General features: G+C 32.7%; 1 long non-coding RNA gene across 18 annotated transcripts; it reads right to left on the reverse strand.

The window, feature by feature from the left end:
• Positions 1-6,185: 6,185 nt before the first annotated feature.
• LOC110930818 lies at positions 6,186-12,734 on the reverse strand. 18 transcript variants are annotated; one of them, XR_004892145.1, is made up of 13 exons: positions 12,345-12,610; positions 12,078-12,271; positions 11,757-11,914; positions 10,951-11,017; positions 10,082-10,186; positions 9,564-9,920; positions 9,068-9,400; positions 8,713-8,811; positions 8,522-8,628; positions 7,971-8,063; positions 7,675-7,803; positions 7,337-7,544; positions 6,231-6,467 (listed from the first exon to the last, which is right to left on the reverse strand). It is a non-coding gene; the product is annotated as an uncharacterized LOC110930818 (long non-coding RNA). The 18 variants fall into 18 exon arrangements; XR_004892141.1 differs by adding an exon at positions 11,521-11,621 and having other exon boundaries at positions 10,082-11,017; positions 11,757-12,271; positions 12,345-12,617; XR_002588090.2 differs by having other exon boundaries at positions 11,521-12,271; positions 12,345-12,613.
• Between the last annotated feature and the right edge of the window lie 1,541 nt (positions 12,735-14,275).

Below are 14,275 nucleotides of genomic sequence, written 5' to 3' on the forward strand. Positions count from 1 at the left end.
AGTTGTGCCTTGTGAACACACATGATGATTTATTACCGTCAAAATGGGAATAAAATAAAGTTGATTAGGAAAAAAACAAGATGAGAATAATAAAACTTTTACGTTGGACATCATGGGCATGGGGTCTCCATGTTTTTCAAAGAGTAATTATGAAGTACAAAACATGTCTTCTAGATGTAGCATTTTAGATCCATATAGGGTAGGTTTAGTTTTATTTTATTTTAAGAGGTAGAATGAAAAAAATATGGTTATTAGTTTAATAAAATACTTTTTATAAATATATCCAATACATAACTTATTTATAATAAAATATTTATAATAAAGAAAAAATGTGTGTAAACGTACAAACTTATTTATACAATACCAATAAAGAAAAAATGTGTGTGTACGTACACATTTCAAGGTGATTCGTTTAAACTAAATTTATGATTATAGAATACGTATTTTAATCTAGTACCCAACATTGTAAAGTGTCAAACACTGACAGATCCAGGAATTATTTTCTGGGGGTGCGAACGAAGGGTTCAACCAAATTTTCAAGGGGTGCAGTCGGGATTTTTAACTCGAAAATACACTAAATTTTTTTTTCAACGGGGGCGCCCGCCCACCCAAGCCAAAGCTTGCGTCCGCCCATGGTGTCAAATATATACTTATGTTTGGTGTAAGAAAATTTAACACACTGCTTGGAAAATGAGTATTACAGATGATTCACCAAGGTACTTATTTTAATCTAATGAATCAACGACAAATCCTAAAAAAATATAAATGCAAAATAAAAATACCCATCGATGATACCGACGGATCAACAACGACTATCTAACCTGTTAAATTGAGATTATCACCAACAGCCACCGATGCGCTAAACACAAACATTGGTTATCGACAGTGAGACCAGTTTAGCAACGGTTATCCCTCTGTATAATCCGTTGACGATACTAATGATAAGAATTTGGGTAATTCGTTGTTAAACCGCCCAAGCTTATCAGTCGCTTATCCAATACGAGCATTGTTGTTATTGGGTTGAATTCCAATACGTGCATTTTACTTTGAAAGTATGATGGGATTAAATTCGATTTCTTGAACACTAAGTTACAATATTTTGGTTTGAAAGGTGATTTTATGCTTAAGATAACCTTCACAATGGGTAGATAATGAGTGTAGTGTATAATTCCAGGTGTTTTGGATAACACCATTACCATAAGTGAGGTAAGTATCACCCCTAGTGTTGTGGATAACACCATTACCATGGATGAGGTGAGTATTATCCTAATGTCTTGGATGACACCATGAGTTGTGGTTAAATAAATTAGGAACCTAATTTGGATTAGTCTACTCCTAACCTAGAGAGAAGGCATGATATAAAAATATGATTGTGTTCTGTTAGTGATTCAATACAACGCAACACATTTTTGTGTTTTTGTGTTTTTGTCTATTGTGTTTTAGAAAAAAAAAACACATTTTAAAGTGTTTTTAGTCTATTGCGTTTTAGCTAAAACACATTTTTATGTGTTTTTACTCTATTGCGTTTTAGAAAAAAAAAAAAAAACACTTTCTTTTGTATTTTTTGTCTATTGCGTTTTAGGAACAAACACATTTTTATGTGTTTTTTGGTCCATTGTGTTTTAGAAAAACACATTTTGAAGTGTTTTTAGTCCATTGCATTTTAGGTAAAACACATTTTATGTATTTTTAGTCCATTGCCTTTTAGAAAAAAACACTTTCTTTTGTGTTTTTAGTCAATTGCGTTTTAGAATGAACACTTTCTTTTGTGGTTTTAGTCCATTGCGTTTTAGAAAAAAAATCATTCTTTTGTGTTTTTTGTCCATTGCGTTTTAGAAAGAATACTTTCTTTTATATTTTTAGTTAATTGCGTTTTAGAAAGAACACTTTGTTTTTTTGTTTTTGATCCATTGCTTTTGAAAAAAAAAAACACTTTCTTTTGTGTTTTTTGTCCATTACGTTTTAGAAAGAACACTTTCTTTTGTGTTTTTAGTCTATTGCGTTTTAGAAAAAAAAAATTGTATTTTTTTTCCATTGCGTTTTAGGCATCTGGGTTATCGAAAACTTTTTTTTTTCAAAAGTATAACAATAGTGTGCTCGTTTTAAAGATTAAAAAAACGTCCGTTTTTATGGTGCAATTTTTATAAAAAAAATAATATCGTATGAAAAAGTTATTAACGTTTTAAAAATTTGGGAATTGAAGGAGAGATAAACTATTGACTTGAATGGACTAGAATACCCTCAAATTAACCCACGCACCTTCATCTTTTTATTCAATCTCACTTATTTGATCTTAGCCCTTGATTAGTTAATACATGATCAGGATTACTTTTTAGTCTTTGTACCAAAATAAATTTTCTAATAATCCTTAAACATCAAGTGTTTTTACTTTGTATGCATTTAATAATATTTTGTTATGGCCCATGAAAATTCTGGCATCGAGTTAATGGACATTTAACCACCTAAAAAATGTATCACGATGGGAAAAAAAAATTGGGTTCAACTTTGGGTGAGGCTCAGGTGTAATAATAATTACTCCTACATATCGAAAACGTAGGTCAGTGATCAGTAAAACAATATTTCAAATTTTTAATTATTTATTGTTACAATAATTTATTATAATATTTATTTTTGAGCATATTTTGTTTTTCGCATATAACTTTTAAGATACGGTATTTTATAATATTTTGAGTATGCTGTCGATGTGTCTATTTTTATCTACGTCTCGATATAACTTATTCTAGTCAAACCACTATACACTTTTGAATGTTTAGTTAGGTAAAACTCAACTGCCTATTTGACAATAACGTGGTAGGAATTTTTTCCATTATTAAGTTAAATTATTATATATACGCTTATTATATATACAGAATTCGCATTTCACGTACCATTAAAATTTCATAATTCAATATTAGCATGACTATCAAACAAATTTTTGCATGCACTCATTTAGAGCATATGAAAACTCGTTTTAGCAATACATAACAAGAAACTACCATAACTTGATCCTCATTCCAATAAGCTTGCCCCAAACTGAGTCCCATAACTTGATCCTCATTCCAATAAGCTTGCCCAAAACTGAGTCACATGATTTAATACAACATTTTTGAACCCCCTACTTAGTAACTCATTAGTCCTCAAGAATCAAGAGACATGGTGTGATGGTAAGGTGTCTCTCATATGTTTTAGAAGTGACGTATTCAAATCATACAAGGTGCATTTATATATGGATAACATGAGTATTCAGGAGTAGATCAATTAGTTTGTCGTTGAAATAAAAAACTTAGTAACTCATATCGTTGCGCGTTTCATAAGTTTTATCTTTAAACTTACAAGGGACCTTTTAATAATTGATTTAAACCTAAGAACCCCTTTAAATATGAATCTTCAACCATTAGTTAATAATCATTGAAGTTAAGGGATTCAAACTGTAAATCTAAAAACCCAAGAAAGAAAATTTAAACAACTAATTAATTGAGCAGAAACTGAGTTTAGAAAAATCCACACTTGAATATAAGTCTTGAAATTTAACAAAAATCATGTTTTTAACATGATTAGCATCTCAATTTTCCACATATTATTTTGAATAACTTTTAATTTATAAATTCACAGTTATAATATGTTAACGTAAGTTAAAATTTATTACTATGAAAATTAGACTAAAACGTAGATAAATATTAAGTTCAAAACTATAGATTTCCATCTCTCACGTATAAAATCCAAGTAAAGAATTTGGGAGACTTCATTTGTCATTATATAGATCAACTAGGTTAGAACCTCGTGTATTACACAGGTTGAATAAATATAACTTTATATACTAAGTAATAAAATAGTTACATCTTTTAAAAACTCGTGTATTGCACGATTTGAATAAACACATGTCTTACACGAATAATGTAATCCGTTAAAACATTTAGTCATCAAGATGTGTTTTCTAACAAAATGAACTTTGAGGTACTATTTACTTATGGTAACATCTCACTTTATGTTTATTAGGTTAGAGAGTTGTGTATTACATGGTTTATAACATTTTACTTTGTTTTTTTATTTATTATTAGGTTAGAAACTTACGTATTACTTGATGTTGGATAATCAGCAGAAAAAAAAAAGAAATATTTTAGTAAAAAATATTAAATACACAAGAGATAAGTTGGATATTATGATGTAATATTAATATTTCATTGGAGTGTAAAACGGGATAATTGGATCCTTTATTAAAAATAGGATTCTAATTATACCACATGTATAAAAAATATATATGTTCTACATGTATTGAATAAATCATTTCAATGAAACAGTTGATTAGAATAAATATTTTTATTTTAATATGTGATTATCAGTTATCCTTGTCCTTATCATCAAATATAAAAACAATTAAAACTACTAACTAAATAAAATCTTTAACTTTATAAATATTTTAGTTAATTACATAGTTAGTCCCTATGGTTTGCACAAAGTAACATACTTAGGTACTAATAGTTTAAAATCACATTCTAGGGTATTAACTTTTCATTTTGTAACGTTTGGAGGTATTAACGTTATTTGTAGGTTTAGAATCACATTCTATTAGTACCTAAGTATGTTATTTTATGCAAACCATATGGACTAACTATGTTAATACCCTAGAATTAAATACATTCAAACGTTACAAAATGAAAAGTTAATACCCTAGAAGGTGATTTTAAACTATAAGTATCTAAGTATGTTATTTTATGTAAACCACAGGGACTAACTATGTAATTAACTCTAAATATTTAAAACGCTAATATATTTTTTAGATTTTAATAATTAATATATGATTATAATAATTAATATATTATTATCAGTTATCTTTGTCTTTATCATTAAATCTCTTCCATAAATTTTAAATTTTAAATTTAATATTATCAATAATTAAATTTCCATAATAAATATTAAAAAAAATAATTAAGAATGCCTCATAGAGCGCCATGTATCCCTAACATGGTTTCTTTTATTATATAGTATAGATAGATTTGTTGGAATTTATTTTCCCCTTTAAATTTGGTTTATCAAAAAGATAAGAGAAACAAAGTTTTTGTTGTGCGAATGTGTGTTCAACCCAATATGGAAATGCTTAATTTTCCCAACAGAAACTTGAATGTCATAATAGTAAAACATCAATTCATATGTCTTACTAGGTTATCACCCGTGAATATTCACGGGTTGGATATTTAAGTTTTATTAAGCACAATTGTATAAATATTTAAAAGAATGAATATCCGTGACGAATAAGGTATATTAATTAAACGTTAACAGCGTCTGAAAATTTTAAAATACTTATCAAATATAAAAACATCAAAATACATACAGTTGACCATCTTTCAAAGTTTGTGCTATTTAGTATCTGAACAGGCCTGGAGAAGCAACACATACAAATAACTAAATAAGGAATCATCTAAAACATATTACAACAAAATTTTAACTATTTCTTATGTTCAATTGCAACTTCACTTACGTATCAATGGGGCACAGTAACATATATCCATCTCCTTGTGAACTTCTAAAAACTCTTCTGATAACGCATTCCAATGGAAAACTATTTATGGGATCAACCTATCCATGAGCTTTTACATTTTGAAGAAATTGAAAATAAGAAACCTGTGAATAAATCGTCCTAGAATTTCACATTTTGTCACCTAAAATCATATCTCAAAACATTCTTTGATGCGGCTTCTCATATAAATCACACAAAACACCGAGGCAAAAGAATAAAATAAGCACTTAGTATATAATCTTAGTTGACACTATCTAAAATATTACTTTCCCTACCCTATTAGTTTGACCTCTTATCTAATATAAAAGAATGGGTTATCTACTCGTCTTCATTTCTAACATTTTTTCACCAATCATCCTATGCCCCAGCTAAGGATGAGGATGGTTCAGTTGTTTTACTCATAGTTTAATTTCATTTGTTTCATTCATAGCTTCATTTCATTTACTTAGGAACCGGTCAATTCGTGTTGTGTTTAATCTCTTAGATAGGAACATATCAGGTTTGCCGCACTCCCATCCTTCATCCTCACATAAACCCCCAAAATTAGGTATTAGTTTCACCTTCTTCTACCTCAACTATACACTTCTCACTTCATAACCACAATTATGATCTTGGAAATCACTCAACAACATCAATTCTACAATTAAAGCATGCCAGAATCAAACAAAAATTTAAAAACCCCAATTATTCATAAACCTAATAAAGTACCTTCAAAGGCCCAAAAATAAGAGCTTATACATTCGATGCTGCAACTGGATCTCACATTCGATATAAAAAAAACTAACAAACAAAAGAACTATGCGTATCATAAGTGAAACAGAAAATGGGAATTAATACAAATATCGGTTGTGATGCCATATAACAATTATCATTATTGCATATAAAAAATAGTTTCATCTATAGCTCTTTGGCTTCATGAAATCTTCTGACCCGTGTGGACCTGACTTGGAACCTGCATTTTTTGCACGAACATTACATACCAAAAATACCCCTGAAGCATCCAATATTAAATTTGGTTATCTAAAATGAGTCATTTTGATCTGAACTTATTTTGTTCTACATGTTTTGACGCGCACCGTATCAAATATCTTTTTTAAACAGCATATCCTAACCCGAACCCCTTACCAAACCCACTCGTTCTTTTGCCAGGCTTAGCGAAGATCAATATCTCAAAAGTTCTATGGTAATATTTACCTAATGTGTAGAGTTGGTAACTGGAACGCCAATTCCATTGTCATATTAACTTAAGATGCTAAAGTTCTAAGTATGGTTAATTTTACATGCTTTGTGTACCCTTATACTCTTTAATCGTTAACATCAGTAGTCAACTCCTAAACATGGTTGAGCACCTTCTTGTTAACACTATAAAATGAACCACACTTGTGTTAGTAGACCAAACTCAAAACAATTGGCGTCTCAAATGTGCCACGTTTGTCTAATCATCAAACTTAACAAAGTGAAGCATTCCTAACAACACTTGTTATTCTGCAACATATGAAGCCTTTTATAGGAAGGGGTCTCGTATATTTAGTGTGTGCTCAACAGATGTGTTTAGTCACCAACAATCACTAAATCATAATTCTTTAATCGTAAAAAATGTGACTGCCTCTAAATATCATTAAGTTGAGGTCAATGTTCTATCCAACTAAAGATAAAATAGCACAATCATCTCCTACATTAAAGAATTTACTTCCTAAACAACAATAATAACAGCAAAGCCCCTACTTGGCGGAGCCCTAATCGGCGCCTTCTGACAAAACCCCAAATTTCTTGCAAAATAATGCCTACCAACTGATTCATGTCAAAATCAATAACCCATACCTGTCGGTGCTGTTAATCGTCTCACCACCCCCTTGTCCGCCATAACTAATTACTGCCATAATCGGCTCGTTGGAAGACCAGCGAAACTCTAGCTGATTGCGCAGTAGCTTGTCGATCACTGTAGTATCTGAACATCCTTGGAAATCCCCTAAATTGTTAATGAAGCACATGATCGAACCATCGTCAGACACATCACTACCATGACCTCCTGCACAATATCAAGAATAATGTGATACCTTAAATCAACATATCACAGAAACTAACGATTCAAAAAAAGCCCAAGTTCAATTTTCGTTTAATAAATGTCAAAGTATCATATATAAATATATCGTATTCACCTGCATATTTTCATATCCATGATCCTCTAGCCACTTCTACCCTTTATAAAATTTAGTAACAGAGCTTGATAAGAAGACATAAAACCTCTAAGGCACCCTCCTTCATCCCTTCGTTCTATGATCGATAAACTACAAAAATACATACATAACTCACGAATTAACATTCACGAAACCAAAATTGAAAACAGAATCCAAAGGCCATACATCCAAATCTTCTAAATCGATGATGCAAGACTGCAATAAAAACGAAAAAGCGATGGTCTTCTAAATCAATAAAGCATGCCTAAAACACATACCAACCAACAATGCAGAACCAATCTCCCACATTCCGACCGTTCCTCAGACCTCCGTTCGTCAACAATCCAAATGAGACAGCAAAAACCAGCAACCTATTACAAATAAGAAGCCAAAATTAATAACAACCGAAGATTCGAAATAAAATCGCTTACTAACCATATCTAGGTTTGCTTTATGATGAGCAGGCTAAAATTTATACACATCTTACGAACGTATTTCATTTGAGTAATATTCTTGACTTGCTTCCTATTTTGAAATATTTTTACTGATTATCGCTATGGGTAATTGACATACATTTAATTTTATTTATTTTGTTCTGATTTGAAGGTCTCAGAGACAACTTTCAATGTTCACTTCCCATAATCTCCTCCAAAATACTCGGTCATCCTCTAAACCAATTCAATATCTTGACCTCTTTGTTATTTAGTGACTCATTTAAACAAAACCGGTAACCGACTTGACCCGTACTCGACCTGTAAATAACCCGCAACATCAAGATTACCCAACAGAACCCCGTATTGACACGCTTATATGAAGAATTTTGACTTACATTTAAGACAATCTGAGGAATCCGACCACCTGGGTATATAGCAACGATCAACCCACCCTAACCATTGGCTAAAAGATGTATGACTTCCACCATTATCCTGCAAAACACTAATACGACCAGCCATGAAAATTAAAATGACACACATAATATAGAAGTACGAAATCGGATCTGACAAATTATAGAGATCGTACCTATGCACGACTACAATAATACGTCTTCTTCACCTTCACACGACAACCATTTATCCATGTCACTGTCTTTTGATCCCACATGAATAGCAAAACTAAAACCTAATCGCATAATCGCAGTGAAAATAAAAGAAGATGAAGAAAAGGGTTAGGGTTTAAAAGTGGTTGCCTGTGTCATCAAAAGGTGTTTACCCCATTCCCAAATCATCTCATTTATTAATATATATAGATAGATAAGTCAATTCTTTTAATAATTACATTAATCATTTTAGACACCTACTAAATTATACCAAAAGCAAGAAATCAGGAGAAAAATTTAAACTAAAATCTAACAAAACAATAGTGCAATGATATGTACCTTGTTGATGTTACACTTTTTTGATGAGTCCTTATTTTCTTGAGGCTTCAGTAGATCCCCATGGAGTGCATCAAGCAGAACATCACTCTTGTGACAGTTAGGGCACTTAGGGTTACCCTCACGAACCATGACATAAAAGATGCAATTGATACATCTCATTAAAATAAACTCTAGCTCGTGCTCAAGTTCAGCTTTAGAGGTCAGAAAATGGTTCAATTCATGTTGGGAATCACCTTGTTTGTCTGTTGCTTTCTTTTTGTTGTTACCAGCCACATACACCCTCTTGAGACTTTGTTCATTGATGACATGGCGGTTCAATGAGACCATTTCAAACTACAAAGCATCAGAGGTTTATTAATTTCTCTAATGAGTCCATTCTTTTAATAATTACATTAAAATAATCATTTTAGACACCTAATAAATTATACCAAAAGCAAGAAATCAGGAGAAAAATATAAACTAAAATCTAAGAAAACAATAGTACAATGATATGTACCTTGTTGAGTTTACGCTTCTTTGATGAGTCTTTATTTTCTTGAGGTATCGGTATATCCCTAGGGAGCGCAGCAAGCAAAACAACACTCCTATGACAGTTAGGGCACTTTGGGATACCCTCACGAACCATGACATAAAAGATGCAACTGATACATCTCATTAAGACGAACTCTGGCCCGTGCTCAAGTTCAGATTTAGGAGTCAAAACATGGTTCAATTCATGTTGGGATGATGATGAATCACCTTGTTTACCTGTTTCTTTCTTTTTGTTGCTACCAGGCATATACACACTCTTGAGACTTGGTTTAGTGATGACATGATGGTTGTTTTTTATTCCTTTCATAGAGAACATTTCAAACTACAAAGCATAAGAGGTTTATTAAATTCTCTAATGAATCCAATCTTTTAAAAGCCACATTGAAATACTCGTTTTAGATACCTACTAAATTATACTAAAAGCAAGAATAAGGAGAATAATTTAAACTGAAATCTAATAAGCAAAAGTGTAGTGATCGGTACCTTGTTGAGTTTATGCTTCTCTGACAATTCTGTATTTTATTGAGGCTTCAGTTGACCCTTAGGGAGCACATCAAGCAGACAATCACTCTTATGGCAGTTAGGGCACTTCGGGTTATCATGACGCACCATGACATAAAGGTAGCAATTAATACATCTCATTAAGATCAACATTAACCCATGTTTAAGTTCAGATTCAGAAATCAGGCCATTGTTTGATTGACTCTTGTTGATCATGATCATACCAATAGCAAAGCTAAGGTAGGGTCTGAGGAGGGTAAGATGTAGACAACCTTACCTCTACCCCGTAGAAATAGAGAGGTTGCTTCCAGTGAGACGCCTGGCTCGATAGTAGTTTTGTATCAAGCCTTGGAAATAAGGTACATAACACTCAGCAATTGAGACAAACGTTGGTTAGTGCATGTACCTCTTGTCTTTCGGCTATCAATGCCACCACATGATGCATGATTAACCATCCTCTCTTTTAACGTTATTTTCACGAAATTAGTAAAATGACGTTAAAATTAGAACACTTTCACTTTTACCCCCGAGCGCCGACACATATACATTATATGAGCATACCGCAAGCGGGGCGTAACCCTCTAAATATACATGATATTATAATTGTAGCACCTATAAATTTCTATATGTACAGCTGCTACATATTCTAAGAATGCTTATGTGAATTTTATTTTATAATATATTATTTTAAAGTTAGAAATAATGATTATTTTATAATCTATATTCAAAATTAACTCTTAAATGTCTCGTGAGATGCCACTTGGAATATACAACTCTAAAAAATTTCCAAAAACAATTTACTCTAAAATTGAACCTAATCTAAAATGGAAAAAAGAACAAATGAGGTATACCTCGTGATTGCTAAGTGCAACAACGAAGGTATTTCCAAGGATGACAAAAGGTGTGACAACTAATACTCTGCATAATAAAAGGTAGAATGTTAGTTAAGTTACTTTGAAGTAATATACAAAGAGAAAAACATGTTGCAGATTGTAAAACATACATACTTTATACCCACTGCTTTGTTCAGCCCAATGTAGGCATGTTCCATGTTTGACACATTTTAGGGTTCTACTTAAATCAATGTTGGAATGATTAATCAAATATAGCACAATTACTTAATTATAAGTTGAATTACGTATGACCAAAAGGAAAAAAGAAAATCACTGGTTTATAAAGTGTTTTTTAGCTTTGTTTTGCATTTGACCTGTATGCTTCATAGGACAGGTGGATGATATCTTGAAGGTGATCTAAAGATGCTACCTTTAGAAGTAGATATAATGTTAAATAAATAAAATATTATGAAATGCTACATGTCTTGGGTAGGTCTGGTTCATAGTAACAATTTTCTTACAACTTCAAACATATCAACTCACATAAAACTTTAGTAAATATACGTGGTGCTAAACCAAACACTATACCTGTTGGAGAGCTGATTTTCTCCAATACTTGTTGCAAGTTTGAGGCAATGAATGCCAACACAGACCGTGCCTTATCAACTCATATTAATAACCAACACTATCTAAACACATAAAAGTTTAGTAAATATTTAATTGAGCCGTTGTCGGAAAACTATAACGACCGGAAACAGTTACAATCATCACGACACAGACTGATCTAACAACAAATGGAACATGCAAGTGAAGAGGGGACTAACCAAAAGTCGGCTGGAGTGTCACCGTAAATCTAACGCCATCGCCGGAGGCGGCGCCTTGGTCTTCAAAACACCATCAATGACGCTTTATATTCGTGTGCATAATTCTTTGATAAGTCTTTGTTTTCTTGAGCCCGATACAGCAAAATCATATCCATTCACTGAACCAAATAATGTCAATCGGGTTCGGGTAATTTGGATATCATATTTTTTCGGGTCGGGTGGCATCGGGTCGGGTTCGGGTTTCGGATAAAAAGAACACCCTATACATATATACATAAACATGATATCAACACCCATGTACAGAAATAAAACCCACAATACCTGAGCTTCCATCTTGGACAATTAACATCCACAATATCCATACTTACAACTCCTGGTCCCTCATCTTTTAATGTGTAAACTATTTTTAAAACTTCTACAGGAAGAGCATGTTGATCATAATTGATAGGTAGCTCCCTTGTCGGTCCTGAACTCTTGCAAGATTACGTAATATGGCTCCTAACACTGCCAAAACCCTGCAAGTCCCATACGATATTAATTAGAAAACAATATGGAAAAAATGAAAAAAAAGAGCGTCTTGAACATTACCACATCCTTGAAGACTTGTAACTGGGAGTAAGGATGATTAGCCCGGGTTCAACAAACAAAAAAAACCTAAAAGACAAATTAATTGAACCAGTCTGTAGGGTTTATGAGAAGAAAAAGAAAAAAAATGATTAACGTGATTAGAATCAAAAACAATAAAATTATAAACAAAGAAACATCCTTTGATTGGATTAATAGGATTGATTTGTCTGAAGAAGATGATGATGCAGAGGTTTGGTTAGGGTTTGCAAAGAAAGGTAAATTGAAAGATGAAATGCGTAGGGGATTAACATACCTCAAAGAATCGAATAAGCAGCTTCAATGGATAAGAGAAAACACAGAGATGGAGAAGAACGAAAGCGGCGATGAAGTATGTTAGGGTTTGTGAAAATATGGAATTGTGTGGAAGAAGAAATCGCTCAAAAAAATATAAGGGATCCGTTTTCAAATTTGAAAAACCCATACATCCGACCCGATAATAACCGGATCCCGCATACCACATCTTTTTTTGTTTGTGTTTTAAGAATTTTGGTTTGTGTATAAGAATTGAGATAGATTCCCTCCGAAAATCACCCTCTACATAACCATAGAATGCCACATAAGCAAAATAGCTCCACCATCACATGACAAATAGCCCAAATCATCTCATTTATTAATATATAAATATATATATATATATATATATATATATATATATATATATATATAGATATCTCATTCTTTTCCAAAATTTGAGATTTTAAATAGGTCTTTAAACCAAACATAAACTTCTAGAAACCACAATGTTCAAAGCATTTAGAAAATCATACTCTATGATAATACCATTTTGGTAAGTTTTATCAGAAAAATGAGTCAACCTTTTCGATTATTCAGTGGCGGATCTAGCTTAAAAATTCAGGAGTATTCCATTTTTTTATTAGGGGTATTCGGTGTATAAAACAAAAAAAAATACACTACGTAGACAGAATTGAAGGGTAATTTTTACACTATGAAGACGGAGTTGAGGGGTAGCCCATGCTATCCCTGCTTCTACACTATCTCTGGGATTAATCAGAAGCTGGAATTGGCGATTTGCAGTCATAGAGTTTTTTTTTTTTTTTTTTTTTCTAAATGGCAATTGTTACTCCTACACATAGTCCTAGAATTACATGTGCATTCTCACATACATGTGTCTTGTGTAAAGAGAATTTGACATAGATTGTGTCACATTACTATTATGAGAGAAAAAAAATGCACAATCATATCTAGCACTGCCTAGAAATAACTTTGATAGTTGACGAGGTGTGACCCGCGTCGATCACCCGACCCGGTTACAACCTTTTATATTTACATAAATACCAAGAATTATTCTAGAACCTTCCATATCTATAAGGAAGGTGCATAACTAAATCTCCCACTTTTCGGGAAGATCGTGTAAATCTCCACCTTATCGGAGCACATCCTAAAATAAGGGAAACCCTAATGGAGAACCTATAAATATAGACAAATACGTAAGGTATGATCATCTAATTTCCCATACACTTTTCCTTTCACATACTTCTCCCAAAAACGAATACTTATTCTCACGCCGGAGGGTGGTTACAGGAATAACCCCATTCCTGTAACGAGTCCTAACGGTGTTTCTGTTTTGCAGCCACACGTTCGAGTCATTAATCGTTGAAGCTTTCGGAGTTGTTAAGGTCAGTGTTTCTTCATTGGCGCCATCCGTGGGACCAAGCAAGAACAACAAAGAGCTTCATGGCAAGTGATCAGAACATGGCTGGTCAAAGGGTGACGAATGATAACCTGACGCTAGGGGCGGGAAACGTAACCGCCCAGTACCATCACCGGCCGTTACCAGATCGTTAGATCTAGAGTTCGAGGCGGAAGGGCCACCACCAGGGTTTGATAACGTTACCACCGTCTCTTCCCAGGCCGTGGTTACAAACCCTTTC

The sequence above is a fragment of the Helianthus annuus genome, chromosome 4 (assembly GCF_002127325.2).
Source record: "Helianthus annuus cultivar XRQ/B chromosome 4, HanXRQr2.0-SUNRISE, whole genome shotgun sequence".
NCBI classification, from domain to species: domain Eukaryota; kingdom Viridiplantae; phylum Streptophyta; class Magnoliopsida; order Asterales; family Asteraceae; genus Helianthus; species Helianthus annuus.